Source organism: Sapajus apella, unplaced genomic scaffold (assembly GCF_009761245.1).
Source record: "Sapajus apella isolate SASKATOON/1434 unplaced genomic scaffold, GSC_monkey_1.0 scaffold13, whole genome shotgun sequence".
NCBI lineage: Eukaryota > Metazoa > Chordata > Mammalia > Primates > Cebidae > Sapajus > Sapajus apella.
The window spans coordinates 12,097,265-12,111,089 of NW_022436953.1; positions in this window are offsets into that span (position 1 = coordinate 12,097,265).

Here is a 13,825-nt window from a genome sequence, read left to right on the forward strand (position 1 = left end):
GGACTATTCTTCAGGTAGGCGTGAATCTGTCTTACCTCCTTCAGTCCTTTGCCCAAATAGCTTTCTCTGATCACCCTATTACATCTGTGCCCTGTCTTCATCCTCTATGAGAATTCCTTGTTTGATTTTTCTCCAGCATACTTTTTTCACTAATATACTACGTATTTCACTTCCTCATACTTATTTTTGTCTCCCTATACCCAGAATACACACACTGTGATGACAGGGGATTTTGTCTTTTTACTTCCTGTGAGCGCTTACTATATGCCAGCATCACACTGCATGTGACATTCCCGGCCTATGTGGAATGTGTACAGACCTTCTCGCCGTACATTCCGTGCTGCATCACCTTTAATCTCTAATAGCATTTTGGAAACAGAATAATGCATGATGCCATGATGACAAAACAGTTCCAATGTCATGAATCAGTGGTGAAGAGCTAGTCCCATCAAGAGTTTCTGAGAGGGGAGAGGATTCCCTTCAGTTGGTGAGCTGCAAGGACACTAAGTGCTCTCTTTTAGTCTCTTGGTCTGCATGAACCTTTATAACCCCAAAAAGAATTCCAAAAGAGCAAATATGACCTTAGAAACTTCTCTAGCTTATGGTGGCCACAGAAATTGTCATAATTCTCCCAAGACAGGCAGATCCAACTTTCACAACAGAAGTGTTATTTTCTCCTTCCCGACTGATTATGCTGAATGTAGACATTAAAAAAATGCCAGAAACTGAAAATATAGGCCAAACCATTAAAAGTCCCTTAGCAGAATAATTATTTCTCTAGAAGAATTTGTATAGGAGAGATGTGGTCTTCTTAATATATGGTATTTATGAAAGGTCTTTCTGAAAGATGAGAGAAAACCAAGATTAAATGTCAAAGTATCTTCTGAATCTTCTTTCTGTAGCTACAGGATGAGATGAGAGAGCCCAGTCAATTCTCTGAGGGTCAGGTAAGGCTGACCGTTCACCCATACATGGTTCCTGCTCTGCATGCTAGATCTGCTTTACATTTGAAATTGTGCTACAGACATCTTTGTCAATAAGTCATGCATTCTGAGGACTCTTTCCCTGGGGGATCTTCTTTTGTATAGAGCCAAATAAGTTTTCTTCTTCCATTTCTCTCATACACACAAAAACAACAACAACAACAAAAAAAACACTTTACCTTAAAATATGACTGGTAAGGATTTAGTCTGCAATTTTAGACCAGAAAATGGTGTAAAGTTTACTTGCCTCACAAGAATTGAGCTTTTCACTGTACACTCAGCACTGCATCACCCTTAATCTCTAATAATATATTTGAGACAGAATTAATGCATAACGGCATGATGACAGGATAGTTCTGATGTCATGAATCAATGGTGAAGACCTGGTCCCATTGAGTTTGCAAAAGAGAGGATTCCCTTGTGTAGCTGGTGATCTGCAGGGTGGACACTACGTGCTCTCATTTCTTGAACTAGAAGGAGGACTGCAGAAGTTCTTGAATAGATCAGTTTCCAAAACGGAGCATTCTGCTCTTTAGATGGAAAAGACTCGTGGACAACAGCCTTTCTCTCACTTAGGCAACTCTAGAGTCATGTATTCACTCTCTTCTGTTAGTTCATGATAAACTGGTCATTTAAAGTGCCACTGCCTGTCCCCTGTCTTTCTTATTATATATAGACTCCCTAGTACTTGATACAACACAACAGCAAGATTCTCATGACCTCTGGTGGTCTCCCTCACTACCTTAATGCACACACAGAGACTGTCAAACAGTGCTAAAAAATACTGATGAAGTCAGTGTAGTCCCAAGAGTGATGGTCCCAGGAGAGGGGAGGAATGAAAAGAGCCCACAGATAGCACTCAGGGGAGATGGCAGCAAACCTTAAAGAAACCCTTTCTACACATCACAGCTCTGAGACAAACATCAGAACTAGCGGAGCGTTTCTAAAGAGATGTGTGTTCGCTGGGAGAGCAGGGTAAATGAGGTGTGAGACCAAGCAGGAGGGCTTTGCATGTGGCTTAGAGGCAAAGGGCTGGGAAGGAGGAAAACACAACTTCACAATCTTCCTTTTCTCATGTTTTATAAAACAACAGATAATGTTGTATGTATTCATCATATAAAACGTCATGTTTTAACGCACTTAAATGTCTTGGAATGATTCAACCTAGCTAATTAACAAATACATGACATTCCATAATTATCATTTCTGTGTTAAGAGTACGTAACATTTGCTCTACATTTATCAAGAATATAACATCATAATAAACTTTAGTTATCTTGCTATGCAATAGATCTCTTGAAATTTAGCTTTCCTATATAACTTTCATTACATATCCTCTGCCCATCATCACCCCATTCTCTGCTAGCCACCCCACTCTCTGTAATAACTACCTTTCTCCTCTCTACTTCTATGTGGTCAACATTTTTAGATTACATGTTTGAGGAGGATCATGCACTATTTGTCTTTCTGTGCCTGGCTTATTTAACTTACCATAGTGTCGTCCAGGTTCATCCATGTTGTCGCAAATAACAGGACTGTATTCTTTTCATGGCTGAGGAGTATTCCACTGTGTATACATACTACCACATTTTCTTTACCAATTCACCCACTGATGCACCTGTAGGTTGATTTCATATCTTGGCTATTGTGCATAGTATTACAATATATTTGTAAATGCAGATATCTCTTCTACATTCTGATTTCAGTTCCTTTGATATATGCCCAGTAGTGAAATTGCTGAAATGTATGGTAGTTCCATTTATAACTTTTTGAGGAAACACCATATTGTTCTTCATAATGGCTGTACTAATTGACATACCCACCAGCAGTGTATACATGTTCTCTTTTCTCTATATCCTCATCAGTACTTGTTAGCTTTTGTAATTTTTATAATGGCCATTCTCTATATATATATACATATATGTACATGGTTTGCTGCCTCCATCTTCCCATCACCTATATCTGACATTTCTCCCCATGTTATCAATCCCCAACCTCTCTGCCCCTGACTGTCCCTCCCTTAGTGCCCCCCAACAGACTCCAGTGTGTGATGCTCCCCTCCCTGTGTCCATGTGTTCTCATTTTTCAATACCCACCTGAGTGAGAACATGAGGTGTTTGATTTTCTGTTCTTGTGTCAGTTTGCTGAGAATGATGGTTTCCAGATTCATCCATGTTCCTACAAATGACATGAACTCATCTTTTTTTATGGCTGCATAATATTCCATGGTGTATTTGAACCACATTTTCCCTGTCCAGTCTATCATCAATGAGCATTTGGGTTGGTTCCAGCTCTTTGCTATTGTAAACAGTGCCACAATGAACATACGTGTGCATGTGTCTTTATAACAGAATGATTTATAATCCTTTGGATATATACCCAGTAATGGGATTGCTAGGTCAAATGGAATTTCTATTTCTAGGTCCTTGAGGAGTTGTCTTCCACTACATTGTCTTCCACTACAGTTGAACTAATTTACACTCCTACCAACAGTGTAAAAGTGTTCCTATTTTCTCCACATCCTCTCCAGCGTCTGTTGTCTCCAGATTTTTAAATAAACACCATTCTAACTGGTGTGAGATGGTATCTCAATGTGGTTTTGATTTCCATCTAACTTGGACGAGATGGTATCTCATTGTGGTTTTGATTTGCATTTCCCTGTTGGTTGGTGATGTTGAACATTTTTTCATATACTTCTTGGTCAATTGTATGGCTTCTTTTGAGAAATGTCTATTCAGGTTTTTTCCCCATTTAAAAAATTATGTTTTTATTTCTTTGTCATTGAGTCATTTGAGTTCTTTACATAATTTACTTGTTAACCCCTTGCCAGGTGTATAGTTTATAAATATTTTCTCCAATTCTGTTGGTTGTCTTTTGGTTCTGTCAATTGTTTCCTTTTGCTGTGTAGAAGCTTTTTAGTTTAACATAACCCCATTTGTCTATTTTTGGTTTTGTTGCCGCTACTTTGAGGTCTTAACCAAGAAAATCTTTGCTCAGACTTACTTCATTTCTGCTATTTTTCTTCCACTAGTTTTATATCTTTGGATCTCACATTTAAGTATTTTAATTTATTTAGGGTTAATTTTTGTATATAGTGAAAGAAAAGGATCTAATTTCATTATTCTGTATGTGGATATCTAGTTTTCTTAATGCCATTTATTGAAGAGATTCTTCTTTCTCCAGTGTCTGCTCTTGGAATCTTTGTCAAAAATGGGTTGGTAGTAAATGTGTGGTTTTCTCGGCTCTTTCTTACACTTCATTAGTCTATATGTATCTATTTTTTATTCTATTCTTGTGCTATTTTTGTGACTATAGATTTGTACTATACTTTGAGGTCACATAGTGATGGCTCTAGCTTTGTTCCTTGTGCCCAAGATTGCTTTGGCTGTTTAGGATCTTTTGTGGCTCAGATTCAGGGAAGCTTCTTGGCTTCAGTCAGGAAGGAATCAAGAGTGAGCTGATGGAAGAAGTATGCAGCTTTATTGTGGCGACTGCTCCTTGCAGAGCAGGGCTACTCCACAGGCAATGTGCCTCTGACAGTCATAGTTATACTCACTTTTAATGACATGCTAATTAAGGGTGAGGCTATTCAGAAAAAGCTAGACAATAGGTTGTAACTTTCAGGTGTTGCCATGACAAAAGGGGCAGTAACTTCAGAGCATTGCCATGACATTGGTGAACTGTGCTGGTGGGAGTATCTCATGGTGATGGCCAGTGACAGCAATGGAAGGTGCTTTCAGTGCCCCTTTCCAGCCTCAGCTGCCTTCAATCTGATCTGGAAGAGTCCTGGCTGCCTCCTACCTCAGTTCCATTCTGGGATTGATTTTCTATTTTTGTGGAGAATGTCATTCGTATTTTGATAAGAATTACATTGAATCTGTAGATCACTTTGGGTAGTATGGACATTTAAAAATATTAATTCTTTCAATCCTTGAATATGGAATATCTTTCCATTTTTGTGTGTGTGTGTCTTCTTTTTGGAGAGGTTTCTGGCAACTAAAGTCAAGAGGATTAAAGCATAGATTGAATAATTGTTCTGGTCTGACAAATATCCACCCCTTACTTACTACCTCCTTTTCTGGTAATATTCCCCTGGTTTTCTATTGCTAACAACCCATCTCTCACTCTCAAATCATGTTGAAACAGAGAGATAAGACAGATAGATTTTGCCCTATCATTAACTTCAAGAATTGGCATGTGATGTGGAAATAGCCAATCAGAACATCACATCTGATTGGTTGAGGGGCAGACATGTGACCCAAGTCAAGACATCGTGAATTAGAATTATCATAATAGAATTATTTCATAGATCTTTATTGAAACCACTGAGGAACAGATCATCTCTTTTGCCAGCTTAAAATGAATAAGATGTAAACTTTAACCTGCAGAGGCCACTGTGAAATGGAAGCCAGCTTTATAATGAAGCCAAAACAGAATGTAGAGCAGAATGACAGAGAGAAGCTATTTCAATCATGACATCACTTGAGTTCAGCCTTGTCCTACAGTTTTTAATTTGGTGAGTCAATAAATTTATTTTCTGCTTTAACCAGTTTGCATTAGATTTCCATAGCTGAATATATCCTTACTTCTAACAAGAACTTATGGACTACCTCCTGTCAATGCCTGAAACCTGGAGAGGACGGTTTTCTCTTCATATTCTTACTTAAGTGTGCAGCATCTGTTTAAAAGCACAGACCTTTCTGTAAAGCATGTTAGAAAACTCCCCCTCGCTTCTCAACCGCTTAAAATTATTTACTTTATTTGCTAGAATATCCACGTTCAATCCTTATCACCTTCCCCCAGAATCACTAAGTGTCTCTGACCTCCAATGGCTTCCTCTCAGGATTAAGCTTCAGAGTCCCAGATTCTAATGCCTCAAGTTAATGAATTTAATATTTGAACTTCCACTTTTTCTCAACAACTCAGATTTCCTCTTCCTCTAAAACAAACCTGACAACCTGCAGTCTGAAAACTGACCTTTGCTAAATTCAAGTTTGTAATCTCCAACTTCTCTTACTCTACAGAAGGCACTACTCTTCTTCCATATCACAGATAAAAACCTTCCTCAGCAGAATAAATAACTCATCCCTCCCAACAGACAAGACCTGCTAAAAACTCAATGCAATAACAAGGGATGTCTGACAGATGCTTGTTTATAGTTTCTACAAATGAGAGGCTGTTTTCTTGGAAGACAATTCAGTTGCAGCAAACGGAAGTTTAAACAAATCTAATTTTAAAAGATTTAAAAATATTATGTCACCCCAATAGGAGACATGCCACCCTTCCAAGCTGAAAGTCATGTTACCCATGCTTCAGATACACACAATCCAAGTGAAAGGCAACAGGTTTTGTCCTGGTCCCTGTTCACGTGGCTCTTTACGTGAGGGTGTATGACAGCAAGACAGAGCTGGGCAATAAGGTTTCACACTTGGAAAGTAAGATAACCTCTCAAGTATTCTTTCAGTCCCTGAATCAAGGGGATATGCATCCGTCACTCACAATTACAGCCCAGATCAATCTCATAGCCCATTTAAATCTCTGGCTGAGCAAACAAGTTTTATGACCCTCTTGAAATCTCTTTTCAGAGGACAGTAAAATACCACCAAGCAACACCAAGCAGCACCAAGTCAGGCTTATTTATGGGCGACAGCCAACATTCCGGCTGCAATATTACTCTTTCTTTGTTTCCTGTTAGCAAGACATTGCTTTATACTCTAGTTTCTGTAGCAGAATCCTTGTATGACAACTTCATCTTCCAGAGAGAACGTAGTTTTCATCTGTGTTCTCATGAGTCTCTCAGGAGCTGAAGTCCTATCCCTGAAGTCCACTCTCTGTCAGTGCTTTCCATTATCCCTCCCACATTCTGCTGACTGATGAACTGGCCAGGATAGTTATTCAACAGCAGAATCTTTGGAGTCAGACCTGCATTCAAATCTTGTCTCTCCAACTTGATGTTGTGCAATCTCAGATAATTTTTTTTTTTACCTCTACTAGCCTTATCTATAAAATACGAAAACTTGTTTACTTTTGCAAATATTAAAGATAATCATATTTATAAAATATCCATCAGGTTGTCAATATATTTGTTCATTCTCTGACTTTTTCAAAATATTTTGGAGCACCTATTATGTTTCAGGAATGGTTCTAGATACTAAAGGACATAGTACAAGCTCAATACACAGATCGTCAGCATTACACTCACTGTCATCATCATCGTCACATAACCACAAACACCAATGTTTTTATTCATTCTTTTTTAAAGAATTAATTCTTCCATTCAACATTATTTAAAAGCTTAAGTCCAGCACCTGCACTTAAGAATTAGGAAGTCACTATCTCCACACTGCTGAAACTCAGAGGAAGAGACAAGCTGATGTAGAAACATAGAAATGCACCACCCTCTGGAACCCCCTCCAAGAGCAGCATACAGCACAGTTGCAAGGTCACTAAGCAGCCTCCAGCCTTTCAGCTCCTTCAGAGCCCTCTCTAGCTGCTAAGAGTCACTTGACACTCCCTTATCAGGGAAGTGCTCCTTCGATGACCTGGCAAGGCATGATATAAATGCCAAGCCATTTGACCCAACATGGGACAACTCTTCTCAGCAATATTTGCTCAAAAAAATCCTTGCCAAATGGAAAGAGATGTAAGAACCAGAGTTATGGCTGAATTTTTTCCTGTTATCACTTTGTCTCTTTCTCTCTTCTTTTCATAGTTACCATTCTTTAAAAGTCGATCTCAGCATGTGCCTCTGAAGAACATGTGTTCTGGAGAACACAACCTCAATTGTAATTCAATTTGTTGCCTGAGAAAACAGGCAAAAACAATACGATTTCATTGTAGATTAGTCCCTACCCTGGCAATCAAACACTACCACTGAGAGTAGATAAATCACAGGTAACTCCCATAACAAAGTAGAAGATTAACTGTTACAATTTTTATGAATGGTGACTTGATGTATTGAACTGGTATACTGAAGAAAGAGATCACAGTGGTGGTCTCAGTGTCTCAGACATTTTAGATGTGTGGGGGAAATGGTAGATGTAATGAATTCGGATGTGTGCCTAAGGAATATTAATGGTCTACAAAAAGATGATAGAAAGAAAATGAACAACCAAGGAACTAACAGCCAGAGGGTTTCTTTGTTTGCGTTTAGAGAAGCTCTCATCTCCTGTATTGCCTGGACAAAGAAAGTAAAGGACTAAGATGAGGCCCTGCTTTCAATGACAGCTAAAATTCAACCATAACAAGTTGGTATGTTGCATTCAGGGATTTGGTTGGGAATACCTGGGACCCAGATACATAGGATGGGAATATGTGGGTAGATGACCCTAAAGATGTGGATTTTCCAGACTCTTCTGAATACTTTTGACCCTGCAGAAATGGCACACCCTCCTTTTCAAAAAGCTAGTATTCCTACTATTTTGGAAGACAATGCAGAGGTCTCCCACAAGACAACCTGTGTCCCCTCAGGATCCACTCCCATCTCCACTCCTGGCTACTAGGTCTATAATTAGAGTAATAAAATAAAAATGATGACCAGCATTAAGATGAATTTAAGAAAGCAGAATCAAGCTTCATTTAATCCTGATTACTGCTCCAAGGTTCTGAAGCCACAGAGCCAGTGTCTTTTTTTTTTTTTTTTTTTTTCAATTTTGAATTTTAGAGACAGTCTTGCTCTGTCACTCAGTCTGGAGTACAGTGATACCAACACGGTTCACTGCAGCCTCAACCTCCTGGGCTGAAGTCATCATTCTGCCTCAGCCTCCTGAGTAGCTGGGACCACAGTTACATGCCACCATGCTTGTCTACTTTTGTATTTTTATTTTTTGTAGAGATGAGATATCTCTATGTTGCCTAGGATGGTTCTGGGATTATAGGAATGAACCATTGCATCCAGACCAGTGTCTCCTCATACACAGTTAGTCCTAGCCAGGGTAGTTCGGTGGGGGGAAGGGGGTTGTTGCACGTAGTACTGGGTTGCTCTAAAGAATCCAACAACAAATAAAGGGAGGCATGATGGACCAAAGTCACAGCATAACCCAGCAAGGGACATACTTAACTGAATAACAGAGGTAAGTGTGCCCTGGCATGTTCCTATACCAGAGGAGCACTCTGTGTCTCTAGTAGGAGGTGTCTTGATCAAGGAGGCTGAAACATAAATTTAAATAAGGAAGCATATATTGAATTAGGAACACCTCTCCTAGATTTAAGATTTAAGATCCTAGAAAGGCCCCCGGTAAGTAATACATACTCACTAACAGAATGGCTTTTAGAAGCATAGAAAATGCAATAGCCCAGGCTGGGTAAAGTTGAAATGTTATACTTTTGGTGTCAGTTAGAGAAGGAAGGAAATAAAAGCCTTGGGAAAGTGGGCAGGTCGAAATGGGTAAACTATTTCTAATATTTTAGGTTCTAGGGAAAAGCCCAGATGATATACAGTTAACCCAGGCCATAAGAAATGTAGTGAGAGGGACAATCGTATCCCTGAAGAGTTTAGTGGCGGCTCTCCTCTATATGCCAGAAAGACAATGATGTAGGTGGTTGCAAAAGTCATCTCTCTGATAGCAATACGGATCATAACATGTCAAAATATGAAATCAAGGTGTTGTCACTTAACCATCAAAACTCAGAGAGCCACGACTATCATATGGACAATCAAATTTGGGTTGGAAGCCAATGGAGTCTCACCTAGAGAAAGTTATAGAGACACTTCATAAAACATGACATTCCTTGGACAAAATAGATTGGCAGCTGACAAGCGTACCCTTCAGCTTGACTAGCAGCAGAAAACAAGAGAAGACAATGAAGAGGCTGAGAGTGGTCACCCCAGTGAACAATCTTAATTTCTTTCTCAGTTTTGAAACCCACAACATCATTGACTAAAGAGGTGGCTGGATTTTCAAAATGAACAATCTTCCAACAGTCTACGAAACTTACAGTGATGATTTCTCCAGACCTTCCACAAAGGCATTTACTCTTTTGGGCATTTACTCTGGTGACTATATACAGGCACATGGGAATACCTAGATATTTCAGGACCATTGGATATAGGGTTAACATTAGTACCAGATAACTAAAGCATTATCTCCTCCTTGACACTCCTGATCCAGCTAATAAATGAAGTGCTGACCAAGGTCTGGCTTAGTCTACTGATTCCAGGGACTCACCTAGTTATCATTTCCCTGAGATCGTGCATACACATACCTTTCCCCAGTCTATAACGTATTGCAATTTACCAACCCTAGTTCTGAAAAGCATCTTTCTAATCTGTGAGATAAAGTCAACTATACAGACACTCAGGAAAGCAACAAGAGAATGGTCTGGATCTAAAAAGTCAAAACATGAATTACAGTCTCAGATAACTAATTTGTTTAGGAGCAAGCCGAAAACATGAGAATAAAGCAGAAACAGGATAAATATTGAGATATGAAGGTATTTCATAATAGGTTCTAAATTTATACATTTTCATTGTTTGTACATTTTTATGAATTTGCAGTTTTAGAGGTTTTGAATTTGAGACAGAATTTTATCTTTTAGCCATAGTAATTTCTTATGTATTATTATAAAGATTTCATACTTTCATTAATCCATGCATCATAAAGAATTTTTATACCTATTCCAATCATTTTGCTTATTCCAGAAAGCAAAACTTGTTTACTGCTGATTCCAAAAATAGGCTTACGGTCAGTGTGTACTTGAGCTATTGATGTGATATAGCAGGATTTATACATGGAGCTGGTGTGGTTATCATCTCCTCTTTAGTATAATTACAGTTACTGATATGGGTAGTGGAATAGTTCTGGATACCTTAGCAGCCCTTGACTTTGCAGAAACCTGATATTGGGACCTAACAAAGTTCCCATTGAGGCACAATGTTTTCCTCGTCAAGCCATGGGAAACCTGTGAAGTTGATCACTTCACCTCTTGTCCCTTGACTTTTAGGCACAGTTACTCCCTAAGCAGCTGAACCATGTTTGAAATCAGCAGATCAAGGTGCTGAGGAGGAATTTTAGGTCCTTTTAGGTGTGATCCACTATGATCTTTCTTTTCCCTATAAAGAACACTTGAATGCATGTACAGAATTGTCCAGAGAAAGAGAAGAGACATTTAAAACTCTATATTTGTAGGTATGCAAATTCCTAAGAGAAATGAGCTTCCACGAAACTTTCACATCTCATGTTATTTTCTAAGAATACAGCAGTATAAGAAATAAATGATCCTGTTGAGTTGGAAGACTTGCCAGAATTTAAAACAATAAGATCCAGAAGACCAAAACATATTGTATAATGGGAAGTGTGAACATATAGTTTCATCCTCAAAGAAAGCCTTTGGGCCTGTAGAATTTCAGTTGTTCTATGAAATGGTGTGAGTCCTAACACCAAGGACCCATGGTCAAAGACGTGAGAGGAGAAAGTAAAAGGAAGTCAGATTATGTATAATATGGATAGAAAATACACGGCACAAATGCCACTGCTATTATCTCTCACAAATGACAGAAATCATAAATTTATCAAAAAGCTCTTTCTTTCTGAATACTAAGAAGGGTATACTTTTAAAAAATACTTGAAGCTCTGGGATACATGTATATAATATGCATAGCTGTTACCTAGGTATACATGTGCCATGGTGGTTTGCTATACCCATCAACCCATCATCTAGGTTTTAAGCCCCTCATGCATTAGGTACTTGTCCTAATGCACTCCCTCCCCTTGACCCCACCCCCTAACAGCCCCCAGTGTGTGATGTTCCCCTGTGTCCATGTGTTCTCATTGTTCAACTGCCACTTATGAGTGAGAATATGAGGTGTTTGACTTTCTGTTCTGGTGTTATTTTGATGACAATGATGGTTTCCAGCTTCATCCATGTCCCTGTAAAGGACATGAACTCATTTTTTATGGCTGTATAGTATTCCATGGTGTATATGTGCCACATTTTCTTTATTTAGTCTATCATTGATGGGAATTTGGGTTGGTTCCAAGTGTTTGCTGTTGTAAATAGTGCTGTGGTAAACACACGTGTGCATGTGTCTTTATAGTAGGATGATCCACTCTCAAATTTTCACAGACAATCTTTCTTGTCATCGCTATGATCTATGGACATACTCAGTGCTATGTTCCCTAAATGTAATATACCCTAATCTTTTGGGAAACTATGAATAGGCAGAAAAGGGTCATTAAATAAATGCCATAGAATGTTTCTGTCTCTCCATTTATAGAGTGCTTCTTGTCTAACCCTCATTTATCACATTGTCATATCATGTACCATGCTGAATGTTTATCTTTTCCTGTAGTGACATTATCTTAGCTACAAGTATATTTTATAATTTATAAAAACTCTTCCACATTAATTATTATTTCTGAGGCTTATGACAATGCTATGATATAAGTAATGCAGATATATTTTTTCCCTACTCTAAGAAGTAAAATGTATGGCTGAAAGATGTTAAGAACCACTTTGCTTTCTTATTTATAGTATCTAACCCAACTAAGATGAAAAGGTAAAACTTCAATCATAATAGTTGGCTTTTATTAATTTTACATATTGGAAAATCTACCTCTGATTAATACTTTTAAAAATTAGTCAATATAAGAACTTTCTAAATCATGAGAACAAATGATCTCTAAAGTCTCTTCCAAAAACAATACCTATAGATCTTGTGGCTAAGTCTAGAAAGGGTCTTTCTAACTTTCCTAAAGGTTTAAATCTGCTTTTTTTTTAAACATCTTTCATTTTTTTAAAATTTTTTAATTTTTATATATTTTATTGCATTTTAGGTTTTGGGATACATGTGAAGAACATGCAAGATTGTTGCATAGGTACACACATGGCAGTGTGGTTTGCTGCCTTCCTTGCCATCACCTGTATGTGGCATTTCTCCCCATGTTATCCCTCCCCAGCTCCCCACCCCCACTGTTCCTCTACTACTTCCCCCTCACAGACCCCAGTGTGCGATGCTCCCCTCCCTGTGTCCATGTGTTCTTATTGTTGAACATCCACCTATGAGTGAGAACATGTGGTGTTTGATTTTCTGTTCTTGTGTCAGTTTGCTGAGAATGATGGTTTCCAGGTTCATCCATGTTTTCTATGGCTGCATAGTATTCCATGGTGTATGGAAAATGTGCCACATTTTCCCTGTCCAATCTATCACCTATGGGCATTTGGGTTGGTTCCAAGTCTTTGCTATTGTAAACAGTGCTGCAATGAACATTTGTGTGCATGTGTCCTTATAATAGAATGATTCATCATCCTTTGGATATATATCCAGTAATGGGATTGCTGGGTCAAATTCAATTTGTATTTCTAGGTCCTTGAGGAATCGCCACACTGTCTTCTACAATGGTTGAACTAATTTACATTCCCACTGACAGTATAAAAGGATTCCTATTTCTCCACATCCTCTCCAGCATCTGTCGTCTCCAGATTTTTTAATGATCACCATTCTAACTGGCGTGAGATGGAATCTCGTAGTTTTGATTTGCTTTTAAAGAGCTAAAAGCTGCCTGGCTTAATCTTTCAGTTCTGCCTTCAGCATTACAATATACCAAAACTCCAACGGTGGAATAACCAGAAAATTACAACGTAATATAACATGGGAGAGGAGATTAGTTCTTAATCCTTCAGGCATTTGTCTTGGCACTTCAACAAAATTATTTGATGTTTTTAGAGTGGTCTTAAGCAGAATAGCTACAAATGTTATTAAGCATCAGAAGATTACCAGGCTTTACTAAATCTGCAGAAACACTGTTCAACTTAAACATCTTCTCATGAATTTTGTGTCATAAAAGTGTGTCATTCGTGGTCACAATGATAGTAAATAATTTTAGAAAGAAACTGTGGTCAAA